Raw genomic sequence first — 14,348 nt, 5'->3', positions numbered from 1 at the left:
AGTAGTCAGCAGGCATCTCACACCGGTGACATGGCTTTGTGCCCCGCCCACAGCAGTATGAAGAAAACAGAGGAGTTGACTATCGCTCTGTGATTGACAGCTATGAACACCAATCCTTGCATTCCCTCTGATGGGATGAGGGCCTCAAGGGCTTCAGCCCAGGTAAGTCTCTGCATTAAGGCAATGTAACGTGTCTTATATGTCTACTACAAACCTGTATGTATTCTGTCTTATATGTCTACTACAACCCTGTATGTAACCTGTCTTATATGTCTACTACAACCCTGTATGTAACCTGTCTTATATGTCTACTACAACCCTGTATGTAACCTGTCTTATGTCTACTACAACCCTGTATGTTACCTGTCTTATGTCTACTACAACCCTGTATGTAACCTGTCTTATATGTCTACTACAACCCTGTATGTAACCTGTCTTATATGTCTACTACAACCCTGTATGTAACCTGTCTTATATGTCTACTACAACCCTGTATGTAACCTGTCTTATGTCTACTACAACCCTGTATGTTACCTGTCTTATATGTCTACTACAACCCTGTATGTAACCTGTCTTATGTCTACTACAACCCTGTATGTTACCTGTCTTATGTCTACTACAACCCTGTATGTTACCTGTCTTATATGTCTACTACAACCCTGTATGTAACCTGTCTTATGTCTACTACAACCCTGTATGTAACCTGTCTTATATGTCTACTACAACCCTGTATGTTACCTGTCTTATGTCTACTACAACCCTGTATGTAACCTGTCTTATATGTCTACTACAACCCTGTATGTAACCTGTCTTATATGTCTACTACAACCCTGTATGTAACCTGTCTTATGTCTACTACAACCCTGTATGTAACCTGTCTTATATGTCTACTACAACACACCCATGTTTTTTTTTCAAAGATATATTTTGAAGCTAGGTGTACATTGGTTGCTGCACATAATGTAAATATTGATATTGTATGTTTCAATGTGCAGGGGGTATACCCACTGCTAAATGACTCTTTAAAAGGCCACTTTAAAACATGTTATTCATTGATTTATTTGCCTGCTTTTAAAGAATGCATGTTGACATGCTGAATTGTTTTGTTTTGAAAACATAATGTATGTGAATGTGAGAAAGACATTACAACTGTCCCCCAAACTATTCACTAGGTTTTAGTACATTTGATATAAATCCTGAAATTTCACCCGAAAGCTGAACACCCTGAACGTTTTGTGAGTTGTATTAATGAAAGAAACGTTGATAAAAGTTCTTCAAAACCATACTCCTCCAAGCAATGTGTGCATTGTTGGAGGTCATTGTGCCATGTGACCACTAGATGGCAGCATTGTGGGAGGTCATTGCTCCATGTGACCACTAGATGGCAGCATTGTTGCAGGTCATTGCTCCATGTGACCACTAGATGGCAGCATTGTGGGAGGTCATTGCTCCATGTGACCACTAGATGGCAGCATTGTGGGAGGTCATTGCTCCATGTGACCACTAGATGGCAGCATTGTGGGAGGTCATTGCTCCATGTGACCACTAGATGGCAGCATTGTTGCAGGTCATTGCTCCATGTGACCACTAGATGGCAGCATTGTTGGGGGTCATTAGATGGCAGCATTGTTGGAGGTCATTGCTCCATGTGACCACTAGATGACAGCATTGTGGGAGGTCATTAGATGGCAGCATTGTGGGAGGTCATTGCTCCATGTGACCACTAGATGACAGCATTGTGGGAGGTCATTGCTCCATGTGACCACTAGATGGCAGCATTGTGGGAGGTCATTAGATGGCAGCATTGTGGGAGGTCATTGCTCCATGTGACCACCAGATGGCACCATTGTGGGAGGTCATTAGATGGCAGCATTGTGGGAGGTCATTGCTCCATGTGACCACCAGATGGCACCATTGTGGGAGGTCATTAGATGGCAGCATTGTGGGAGGTCATTGCTCCATGTGACCACTAGATGGCAGCATTGTGGGAGGTCATTGCTCCATGTGACCACTAGATGGCAGCATTGGTCCCCACACTGCCTCTCGCTCTATTTTCACTCTCTCTCTCTCTCTCTCTCTGCTCTCTATTTCCCGGCAGGAAGCAGTCTTCTATTGGAGAGTCCTGCTGGAGTATGAGAGCATCTCAGCACACCTGAACAGGAGGAACGGAGGCGAGGAGCCTGTCGCAGGTGAGCAAACTCACGTGGGCTATTTGGAGAAGTTCCCCAGGTAAAATTGTGTTACAGTAGGAAGGAAGGAATTGGATGTTAATGTGACGTAGAATCCAACATATTGTTTAGGAGGACCTTCCTACAGGTGTGACATTGGCTCTACATGTTCAGCAATGCACACATTTGACAGTAAAAGTCACTATTTTCTCCACAATTTGAGTTCATTAAGGTATCATTTGCATCTCAATAAATTAGAATATGGTGCAAATGTTTTCTGATTTCAGTCATTTCTAAGCGAGTGATGAAAAATACATCTCCATTAGAGCTGTTGACAATATTTCTATTGTTATAAGATAGTGGGTTTGGATTTGAATGATGCAGCATATTCATTACAATGATGAAGAAATACAGTCTTGAATATTTGACAGTGTGTAGTGATGAAGAAATACAGTCTTGAATATTTGACAGTGTGTGTAGTGATGAAGAAATACATTCTTGTATATTTGACAGTGTGTGTAGTGATGAAGAAAAGTCCCACTTTGAAATGAACTGTGGAAATAACGTATGTGGGCTCTGTACCGAGGATGTCGTTGTGGCTTGTACAGCCCTTTGAGACACTTGTGATTTAGGGCTATATAAATAAACATTGATTGATTGATTGAATGAGATAACTACAGCAGTTGTAATGTGTTTTGAATGACAGGAGGGTTCACTCTTTATTTCAAAAAACGTGCCCAGGTGCTGAGATCAATGCAAAGAGTGAACCCTCTGGCAGCCTGTTTGGAAGACGTACATTTCATTTGTCCTTGGATTTAGTACTCCTGCCATCCGGTTACGTAATGACTGCCATGTGTTTGTTTCTATCTTAGTTGGGAACAAAAGTTATGGCAGCATTTTGATTCAACTTGAAGGAAATGTCAGGGATAATTAAGGAGTAGATCTTGAAGATGATCCGGAACACCATTTGCATTCAGAATAAAAAAAACAGATTCTTTACTATTAGTAGATAGAGCTTGGCTGAGGTCGGTGCGCTGTGTGAGGTCTTTGTTGTGATTGACTTAAACCTGAGCTCAACTTCTGTTGCTCTACTGCTGCCCTAACATTCTAGTAGCTTCTCTGAATAAGGACCAAGAGAACAGCTAATCATCAGGCCTAACATTCTAGCAGCTTCTCTGGATAAGGACCAAGAGAACAGCTAATCATCAGGCCTAACATTCTAGCAGCTTCTCTGGATAAGGACCAAGAGAACAGCTAATCATCAGGCCTAACATTCTAGTAGCTTCTCTGGATAAGGACCAAGAGAACAGCTAATCATCAGGCCTAACATTCTAGTAGCTTCTCTGGATAGGGACCAAGAGAACAGCTAATCATCAGGCCTAACATTCTAGCAGCTTCTCTGGATAGGGACCAAGAGAACAGCTAATCATCAGGCCTAACATTCTAGTAGCTTCTCTGGATAAGGACCAAGAGAACAGCTAATCATCAGGCCTAACATTCTAGCAGCTTCTCTGGATAGGGACCAAGGGAACAGCTAATCATCAGGCCTAACATTCTAGTAGCTTCTCTGGATAAGGACCAAGAGAACAGCTAATCATCAGGCCTAACATTCTAGTAGCTTCTCTGGATAGGGACCAAGAGAACAGCTAATCATCAGGCCTAACATTCTAGCAGCTTCTCTGGATAGGGACCAAGAGAACAGCTAATCATCAGGCCTAACATTCTAGTAGCTTCTCTGGATAGGGACCAAGAGAACAGCTAATCATCAGGCCTAACATTCTAGTAGCTTCTCTGGATAAGGACCAAGAGAACAGCTAATCATCAGGCCTAACATTCTAGTAGCTTCTCTGGATAGGGACCAAGAGAACAGCTAATCATCAGGCCTGACATTCTAGTAGCTTCTCTGGATAAGGATCAAGAGAACAGCTAATCATCAGGCCTAACATTCTAGTAGCTTCTCTGGATAGGGACCAAGAGAACAGCTAATCATCAGGCCTAACATTCTAGTAGCTTCTCTGGATAGGGACCAAGAGAACAGCTAACCATCAGGCCTAACATTCTAGCAGCTTCTCTGGATAGGGACCAAGAGAACAGCTAATCATCAGGCCTAACATTCTAGTAGCTTCTCTGGATAGGGACCAAGAGAACAGCTAATCATCAGGCCTAACATTCTAGTAGCTTCTCTGGATAAGGACCAAGAGAACAGCTAATCATCAGGCCTAACATTCTAGTAGCTTCTCTGGATAGGGACCAAGAGAACAGCTAATCATCAGGCCTGACATTCTAGTAGCTTCTCTGGATAAGGATCAAGAGAACAGCTAATCATCAGGCCTAACATTCTAGTAGCTTCTCTGGATAGGGACCAAGAGAACAGCTAATCATCAGGCCTGACATTCTAGTAGCTTCTCTGGATAAGGATCAAGAGAACAGCTAATCATCAGGCCTAACATTCTAGTAGCTTCTCTGGATAGGGACCAAGAGAACAGCTAATCATCAGGCCTGACATTCTAGTAGCTTCTCTGGATAAGGATCAAGAGAACAGCTAATCATCAGGCCTAACATTCTAGTAGCTTCTCTGGATAGGGACCAAGAGAACAGCTAATCATCAGGCCTAACATTCTAGTAGCTTCTCTGGATAGGGACCAAGAGAACAGCTAATCATCAGGCCTAACATTCTAGCAGCTTCTCTGGATAGGGACCAAGAGAACAGCTAATCATCAGGCCTAACATTCTAGTAGCTTCTCTGGATAGGGACCAAGAGAACAGCTAATCATCAGGCCTAACATTCTAGTAGCTTCTCTGGATAAGGACCAAGAGAACAGCTAATCATCAGGCCTAACATTCTAGTAGCTTCTCTGGATAGGGACCAAGAGAACAGCTAATCATCAGGCCTGACATTCTAGTAGCTTCTCTGGATAAGGACCAAGAGAACAGCTAATCATCAGGCCTAACATTCTAGTAGCTTCTCTGGATAGGGACCAAGAGAACAGCTAATCATCAGGCCTAACATTCTAGCAGCTTCTCTGGATAGGGACCAAGAGAACAGGACAATTTGACCCGTTTCGTGGTCCTTAACAATATTTTGCTTTTGCCCCAATTTAGTTTTTGTAATATTACTTTGGTTTGATTTGATAACTTGCAACATAAGTTTCTATGCCCTGTTCTGCACCAAGAGAGTCCCCAATGTGGTTCTTTCTCCTAATGGTTCTGTTTTTCTGACAAACCAACTTCATTATTCGACCGATTTTTTGTTCTTGTCTAATAAAAGTCATGAAGAGGAAGTCTTCTGTGCGTCTGATGGCTGACATGATGTCGTCAGCTCTGCAAACAACATTTACTGTAGGGCCACACCCGGCTGCAGGCTTCAAAAAAGCAACTGTGGTTGTAAAGATTTTTGAAGGCAGTAAAACGGCTGATCAAACAAAACAGGAAAGTCATTGATGTCTTTATTCATCCTTTATGAGATGAATGAGATTTTATTTTTGTTTTATTAAAGGAGTCATATGTAATAATGTGGCCATGCACGGTACTGCAATCACCGTCAAAATCATGTAATCTAGTGAAAATAAGTAGAACATGTTTAGCAGACTAATGTACGCCCAACACTGAAGAGGAGACATTTGACCAAGGTATGCCTATAGGCTACTGTTTCAAACCTTTCACATTGCCATATAAGTTGGTACATGTAGTCCACAATATGCAAACACCAATGAGGAATTTTTTGATCATGTGATTTGTCTCCATACCTTTCACATTGTCATGATGACTAATGTTGGAAGCATTTCCTCAGCGTATTGAGAAGCAAATAGGCACTGACACTACACATAGCCACATAGCTTTTATTTGTACTAAATACATGTTGTCCTGTCAGTTGGATGACACATGGACATACATGCTAACTAGCATATGTTAGCATGTATGTCCATGTGTCATTGACCGGGCTAGCATGCTAACATTGGTTGCAGGAACATACAAACCCTGTTTCCATATGAGTTGGGAAATTGTGTTAGATGTAAATATAAACGGAATACAATGATTTGCAAATCATTTTCAAGCCATATTCAGTTGAATATGCTACAAAGACAACATATTTGATGTACGAACTGATAAACTTCTTTTTTTTTTGCAAATAATCATTAACTTTAGAATTTGACGGCAGCAACACGTGACAAAGAAGTTGGGAAAGGTGGCAATAAATACTGATAGAGTTGAGGAATGCTCATCAAACACTTATTTGGAACATCCCACAGGTGAACAGGCTAATTGGGAACAGGTGGGTGCCATGATTGGGTATAAAAGTAGATTCCATGAAACGCTCAGTCATTCACAAACAAGGATGGGGCGAGGGTCACCACTTTGTCAACAAATGCCTGAGCAAATTGTTGAACAGTTTAAGAAAAACCTTTCTCAAGCAGCTATTGCAAGGAATTTAGGGATTTCACCATCTACGCTCCGTAATATCATCAAAGGGTTCAGAGAATGTGGAGAAATCACTGCACGTAAGCAGCTAAGCCCGTGACCTTCCATCCCTCAGGCTGTACTGCATCAACAAGCCACATCAGTGTGTAAAGGATATCACCACATGGAACACTTCAGAAACCCACTGTCAGTAACTACAGTTGGTCGCTACATCTGTAAGTGCAAGTTAAAACTCTCCTATGCAAGGCGAAAACCGTTTATCAACAACACCCAGAAACGCCGTCAGCTTCGCTGGGCCTGAGCTCATCTAAGATGGACTGATACAAAGTGGAAAAGTGTTCTGTGGTTTGACGAGTCCACACTTCAAATTGTTTTTAGAAACTGTGGACGTCGTGTCCTCCGGACCAAAGAGGAAAAGAACCATCCGGATTGTTCTAGGCGCAAATTGTAAAAAGCAGCATGTGTGATGGTATGGGGGTGTATTAGTGGCCAAGACATGGGTAACTTACACATCTGTGAAGGTGCCATTAATGCTGAAAGGTACATACAGCTTTTGGAGGAACATATGTTGCCATCCAAGCAACGTTACCATGGACGCCCCTGCTTATTTCAGCAAGACAATGCCAAGCCACGTGTTACATCAACGTGGCTTCATAGTAAAAGAGTGCGGGTACTAGACTGGCCTGCCTGTAGTCCAGACATTGAAAATGTGTGGCACCTAAAATAGCAGAAGGGAGACCCCCGGACTGTTGAACAACTTAAGCTGTACATCAAGCAAGAATGGGAAAGAATTCCACTTCAAAAATGTGTCTCCTCACTTCCCAAACCTTTACTGAGTGTTGTTAAAAGGAAAGGCCATGTAACACAGTGGTGAACATGCCCTTTCACAACTACTTTGTCACGTGTTGCAGCCATGAAATTCTAAGTTAATTATTATTTGCAAAAAAAAAAAAAAAAAGTTTATGAGTTTGAACATGAAATATGTTGTCTTTGTAGCATATTCAACTGAATATGGCTTGAAAAAGATTTGCAAATCGTTGTATTCCGTTTATATTTACATCTAACACAATTTCCCAACTCATATGGAAACAGGGTTTGTACTTTAATGGCTAAGTTCAGGCCATTTAGATATTTGAAGGTCAACTAATTTCACTTCAGTACACGAGCAGTTGTATGCTCAAACTGCTTTGCCAAGTCAGCGCCACGCTCGGTCATGTTTTTGATGATTTATTTCTTGAATTCAATAAATATCATCCACTCCTTCACTCACACTTTCTCCATCCCAATAGTTGGAAAAACAAAGTTGTAATCATTGCTAGCAAGAAAGACTGAATGTTTGGCTGGGATATTTCAGGTGTGACATTTGCTTTGCCAGCGAGCACAAATGTTTGCTGGCAGCAAAAACAACAAACAAGTAAAAGAGTAAACAAGTAAAACAAGTAAAATAATGTAAAACAAGTAAAAGAGTAAACAAGAAAGACTGAATGTTTGGCTTGGATATTTCAGGTGTGACATTTGCTTTGCCAGCGAGCAGAAATGTTTGCTGGCAGCCTCAATAAATGACAAATAAGGCCAGAGACAGAAAGACTAGAATTGTATTCCCATTCCCAGGCACAGCCACCGCTGCTGCTCACTGCTCCCCTCACCTCCCAGGGGGTGAACAAGGGGATGGGTCAAATGCAGAGGACACATTTCACCACACCTTGTGTGTGTGTGTGTGTGTGTGTGTGTGTGTGTGTGTGTGTGTGTGTGTGTGTGTGTGTGTGTGTGTGTGTGTGTGTGTGTGTGTGTGTGTGTGTGTGTGTGTGTGTGTGTGTGTGTGTGTGTGTGTGTGTGTGTGTGTGTGTGTGTGTGCGTGCGTACATCATTCATGATATTAGTTGTCTTTACCAAGTACATCATTCATGCTATTAGTTGTCTTTACCAAGTACATCATTCATGCTATTAGTTGTCTTTACCAAGTACATCATTCATGCTATTAGTTGTCTTTACCAAGTACATCATTCATGCTATTAGTTGTCTTTACCAAGTACATCATTCATGCTATTAGTTGTCTTTACCAAGTACATCATTCATGCTATTAGTTGTCTTTACCAAGTACATCATTCATGCTATTAGTTGTCTTTAACAAGTACATCATTCATGCTATTAGTTGTCTTTAACAAGTACATCATTCATGTTATTAGTTGTCTTTACCAAGTACATCATTCATGCTATTAGTTGTCTTTACCAAGTACATCATTCACGTTATTTGTTGTCTTTAACAAGTACATCATTCATGTTATTAGTTGTCTTTACCAAGTACATCATTCATGTTATTAGTTGTCTTTACCAAGTACATCATTCATGTTATTAGTTGTCTTTACCAAGTACATCATTCATGTTATTAGTTGTCTTTACCAAGTACATCATTCATGCTATTAGTTGTCTTTACCAAGTACATCATTCATGTTATTAGTTGTCTTTACCAAGTACATCATTCATGTTATTAGTTGTCTTTACCAAGTACATCATTCATGCTATTAGTTGTCTTTACCAAGTACATCATTCATGTTATTAGTTGTCTTTACCAAGTACATCATTCATGCTATTAGTTGTCTTTACCAAGTACATCATTCATGTTATTAGTTGTCTTTACCAAGTACATCATTCATGCTATTAGTTGTCTTTACCAAGTACATCATTCATGCTATTAGTTGTCTTTACCAAGTACATCATTCATGCTATTAGTTGTCTTTACCAAGTACATCATTCATGCTATTAGTATGGTCATCGATCATCAACATAGTAAACATAGAATAAATCATACATCACAAAGTCTGTAAGTTTATTCTAGATCATTAATCATACATCACAAAGTCTGTAAGTTTATTCTAGATCATTAATCATACATCACAAAGTCTGTAAGTTTATTCTAGATCATACAAGATAGCTCCAAATCTATTTGTGGCTGTCCAAATGTATTAGTGGCGTACTTTGACTTTGAGCCCTCACTGCTTGCCTCACTATCTGACTATGGTCACACTCACTATATTCTACATTTAGACAAATATTTGTTTTTAATGTGTACATAAATGTGTGAGTGTACATTAAAGCACAGCTCCATTTTTTACTTACAGTATCACTTTTTAATTTGTTTTATCTGGGAGATTCAGCTTCCTCTTGTCCAAATATTACAGATTACAGAGTGATACCATGTTCAAATATTACAGAGTGATACCATGTTCAAATATTACAGAGTGATACCATGTTCAAATATTACAGAGTGATAACATGCTCAAATATTACAGAGTGATAACATGCTCAGCACAGTTTCCTTAGCAACTAGATCTGAATATCCTCCACATTGCAAAAGTGTTGGTGCGTGCACACGCACGCACACACACACACACACACACACACACACACACACACACACACACACACACACACGCACACACTCGGTTCACATCTCAAAGCTGTGAGAAGATGATGTGTCCAGTTCAGTCCTGTCAGGACTCAGGAGGCTTTTTGTTTACATGTTGTCATGTTTACATGTTGTCATGTTTACATGTTGTCATGTTTACAAGAATTAGATCTAATATTGACATTCATGCTACAATCTGAAAACATGCTAAATATTCTTCTAACTTCTTGAGACTTCATGATGCTGTCAGTGTATAGATGAGGGGTCGGGAACCTTTTTGGCTGAGAGAGCCATGAAAGCCAAATATTTTAAAAAGTATTTCCGTGAAAGCCGTATAATATTTTTTAACAATGAATACAACTAAGTGCGTGCATTTTTAAGTAAGACCAACATTTTTAGAGTATAATAAGTCTCTTATCTTACCATTAATGCGACTTCTGGTGCTGCATGGTTTTGCTGATGGCTTTGTAGTCTGGTTGATACGTGGTTGTTTTTAACACTGTGATTACCAGCGCAATTATTCATTACTTAAGTGTTAAGCAGTGTTAGCTAACATTTATCTGAGAGCCAGCTGCAGTCATCAAAAGAGCCACATCTGGCTCTAGAGCCATAGGTTCCCTACCCCTGGTATAGATGAAAGATATAGATGTAAGTATTTCACAAAGAGATGAAAGTTATAGATATAGATGTAAGTATTTCTGATATAGATGAAAGAAAATGCTAACACTCAAATGTATTAGTTAGTCTGTTTATTGAGACACACAATCAGTTGCTAGCTTGACTCAGTGTCAGCCAATTAGTGATTGGCATTAAGAGACATTATTCTGCAATGGTGATCACAAATTTGTGAATGAAACTCATTCAATACTGATTGGTGGCACATCTACAGTTTGCACACACTATTTAGCACGCAGTACTTGGGATCTTATAGATAGTGTAGTAAAAAAATGTTTGTATAAAAACATCTAACACCTCAATCAATGTCAGACTTTCAATGCAGTTAAGATCTAATCCAAGAAATGTAGTGAGGAAGGACAAAGATGAAAAGTGGAAGCTCCGGTGTACGTCATCCAGTGGAGAGAAGGATTATATAACCATACCACTGATATAACCATACCAGTAATGTAACCATACCAGTAATATAACCATACCAGTAAAATAACCATACCAGTAATATAACCATACCAGTAATATAACCATACCACTAATATAACCATACCAGTAATGTAACCATACCAGTAATGTAACCATACCAGTAATATAACCATACCAGTAATATAACTATACCAGTAATGTAACCATACCAGTAATATAACCATACCAGTAATATACGAGTAATATAACCATATGAGTAAGTATTGACAGTATCACTTTGAGAGTACTGTGTTGACGTTTGAGTGCGACAACACCTCCCAGTGGTCATACAAAGACAAGATATGAAGTCATGATAGGTGTTCAAAGATATGAAGTCGTGATAGGTGTTCAAAGATATGAAGTCGTGATAGGTGTTCAAAGATATGAAGTCGTGATAGGTGTTCAAAGATATGAAGTCGTGATAGGTGTTCAAAGATATGAAGTCCTGATAGGTGTTCAAAGATATGAAGTCCTGATAGGTGTTCAAAGATATGAAGTCCTGATAGGTGTTCAAAGATATGAAGTCGTGATAGGTGTTCAAAGATATGAAGTCGTGATAGGTGTTCAAAGATATGAAGTCGTGATAGGTGTTCAAAGATATGAAGTCGTGATAGGTGTTCAAAGATATGAAGTCGTGATAGGTGTTCAAATATATGAAGTCATGATAGGTGTTCAAAGATATGAAGTCGTGATAGGTGTTCAAAGATATGAAGTCATGATAGGTGTTCAAAGATATGAAGTCATGATAGGTGTTCAAAGATATGAAGTCGTGATAGGTGTTCAAAGATATGAAGTCATGATAGGTGTTCAAAGATATGAAGTCATGACAGGTGTTCAAAGATATGAAGTCATGATAGGTGTTCAAAGATATGAAGTCGTGATAGGTGTTCAAATATATGAAGTCATGATAGGTGTTCAAAGATATGAAGTCGTGATAGGTGTTCAAATATATGAAGTCGTGATAGGTGTTCAAAGATATGAAGTCGTGATAGGTGTTCAAAGATATGAAGTCGTGATAGGTGTTCAAATATATGAAGTCATGATAGGTGTTCAAAGATATGAAGTCATGATAGGTGTTCAAAGATATGAAGTCGTGATAGGTGTTCAAATATATGAAGTCCTGATAGGTGTTCAAAGATATGAAGTCCTGATAGGTGTTCAAAGATATGAAGTCGTGATAGGTGTTCAAAGATATGAAGTCGTGATAGGTGTTCAAATATATGAAGTCGTGATAGGTGTTCAAAGATATGAAGTCGTGATAGGTGTTCAAAGATATGAAGTCGTGATAGGTGTTCAAATATATGAAGTCATGATAGGTGTTCAAAGATATGAAGTCGTGATAGGTGTTCAAAGATATGAAGTCATGATAGGTGTTCAAAGATATGAAGTCATGATAGGTGTTCAAAGATATGAAGTCGTGATAGGTGTTCAAAGATATGAAGTCATGATAGGTGTTCAAAGATATGAAGTCATGACAGGTGTTCAAAGATATGAAGTCATGATAGGTGTTCAAAGATATGAAGTCGTGATAGGTGTTCAAATATATGAAGTCATGATAGGTGTTCAAAGATATGAAGTCGTGATAGGTGTTCAAATATATGAAGTCGTGATAGGTTTTCAAAGATATGAAGTCGTGATAGGTGTTCAAAGATATGAAGTCGTGATAGGTGTTCAAATATATGAAGTCATGATAGGTGTTCAAAGATATGAAGTCATGATAGGTGTTCAAAGATATGAAGTCGTGATAGGTGTTCAAATATATGAAGTCATGATAGGTGTTCAAAGATATGAAGTCAGGATAGGTGTTCAAAGATATGAAGTCCTGATAGGTGTTCAAAGATATGAAGTCGTGATAGGTGTTCAAAGATATGAAGTCCTGATAGGTGTTCAAAGATATGAAGTCGTGATAGGTGTTCAAAGATATGAAGTCGTGATAGGTGTTCAAAGATATGAAGTCATGATAGGTGTTCAAAGATATGAAGTCGTGATAGGTGTTCAAAGATATGAAGTCATGATAGGTGTTCAAAGATATGAAGTCGTGATAGGTGTTCAAAGATATGAAGTCGTGATAGGTGTTCAAAGATATGAAGTCATGATAGGTGTTCAAAGATATGAAGTCGTGATAGGTGTTCAAAGATATGAAGTCGTGATAGGTGTTCAAAGATATGAAGTCGTGATAGGTGTTCAAAGATATGAAGTCGTGATAGGTGTTCAAAGATATGAAGTCGTGATAGGTGTTCAAAGATATGAAGTCATGATAGGTGTTCAAAGATATGAAGTCGTGATAGGTGTTCAAAGATATGAAGTCGTGATAGGTGTTCAAAGATATGAAGTCGTGATAGGTGTTCAAAGATATGAAGTCATGATAGGTGTTCAAAGATATGAAGTCATGATAGGTGTTCAAAGATATGAAGTCATGATAGGTGTTCAAAGATATGAAGTCGTGATAGGTGTTCAAAGATATGAAGTCATGATAGGTGTTCAAAGATATGAAGTCATGACAGGTGTTCAAAGATATGAAGTCATGATAGGTGTTCAAAGATATGAAGTCGTGATAGGTGTTCAAATATATGAAGTCATGATAGGTGTTCAAAGATATGAAGTCGTGATAGGTGTTCAAATATATGAAGTCGTGATAGGTGTTCAAAGATATGAAGTCGTGATAGGTGTTCAAAGATATGAAGTCGTGATAGGTGTTCAAATATATGAAGTCATGATAGGTGTTCAAAGATATGAAGTCGTGATAGGTGTTCAAAGATATGAAGTCATGATAGGTGTTCAAAGATATGAAGTCATGATAGGTGTTCAAAGATATGAAGTCGTGATAGGTGTTCAAAGATATGAAGTCATGATAGGTGTTCAAAGATATGAAGTCATGACAGGTGTTCAAAGATATGAAGTCATGATAGGTGTTCAAAGATATGAAGTCGTGATAGGTGTTCAAATATATGAAGTCATGATAGGTGTTCAAAGATATGAAGTCGTGATAGGTGTTCAAATATATGAAGTCGTGATAGGTGTTCAAAGATATGAAGTCGTGATAGGTGTTCAAAGATATGAAGTCGTGATAGGTGTTCAAATATATGAAGTCATGATAGGTGTTCAAAGATATGAAGTCATGATAGGTGTTCAAAGATATGAAGTCGTGATAGGTGTTCAAATATATGAAGTCATGATAGGTGTTCAAAGATATGAAGTCGTGATAGGTGTTCAAAGATATG

At 39.0% G+C, this 14,348-nt stretch overlaps 1 protein-coding gene across 2 annotated transcripts in view; it reads left to right on the top strand.

Moving 5' to 3' along the window:
* Positions 1-14,348, top strand: part of LOC133639116 (5-hydroxytryptamine receptor 4-like) — a 53,140-nt gene continuing 38,792 nt past the window's right edge. For both annotated transcript variants that reach the window (XM_062032264.1, XM_062032265.1), the window contains exons 1-2: positions 1-162; positions 2,099-2,189. The gene's annotated coding sequence lies outside the window, so the exon portion shown is untranslated. The remainder of the gene's footprint in view (positions 163-2,098; positions 2,190-14,348) is intronic.

Source organism: Entelurus aequoreus, linkage group LG21 (genome assembly GCF_033978785.1).
Source record: "Entelurus aequoreus isolate RoL-2023_Sb linkage group LG21, RoL_Eaeq_v1.1, whole genome shotgun sequence".
NCBI lineage: Eukaryota > Metazoa > Chordata > Actinopteri > Syngnathiformes > Syngnathidae > Entelurus > Entelurus aequoreus.
The sequence above is the reverse complement of the archived record's forward strand: the minus strand, read 5'-3'. Positions and strand labels throughout refer to the sequence as shown.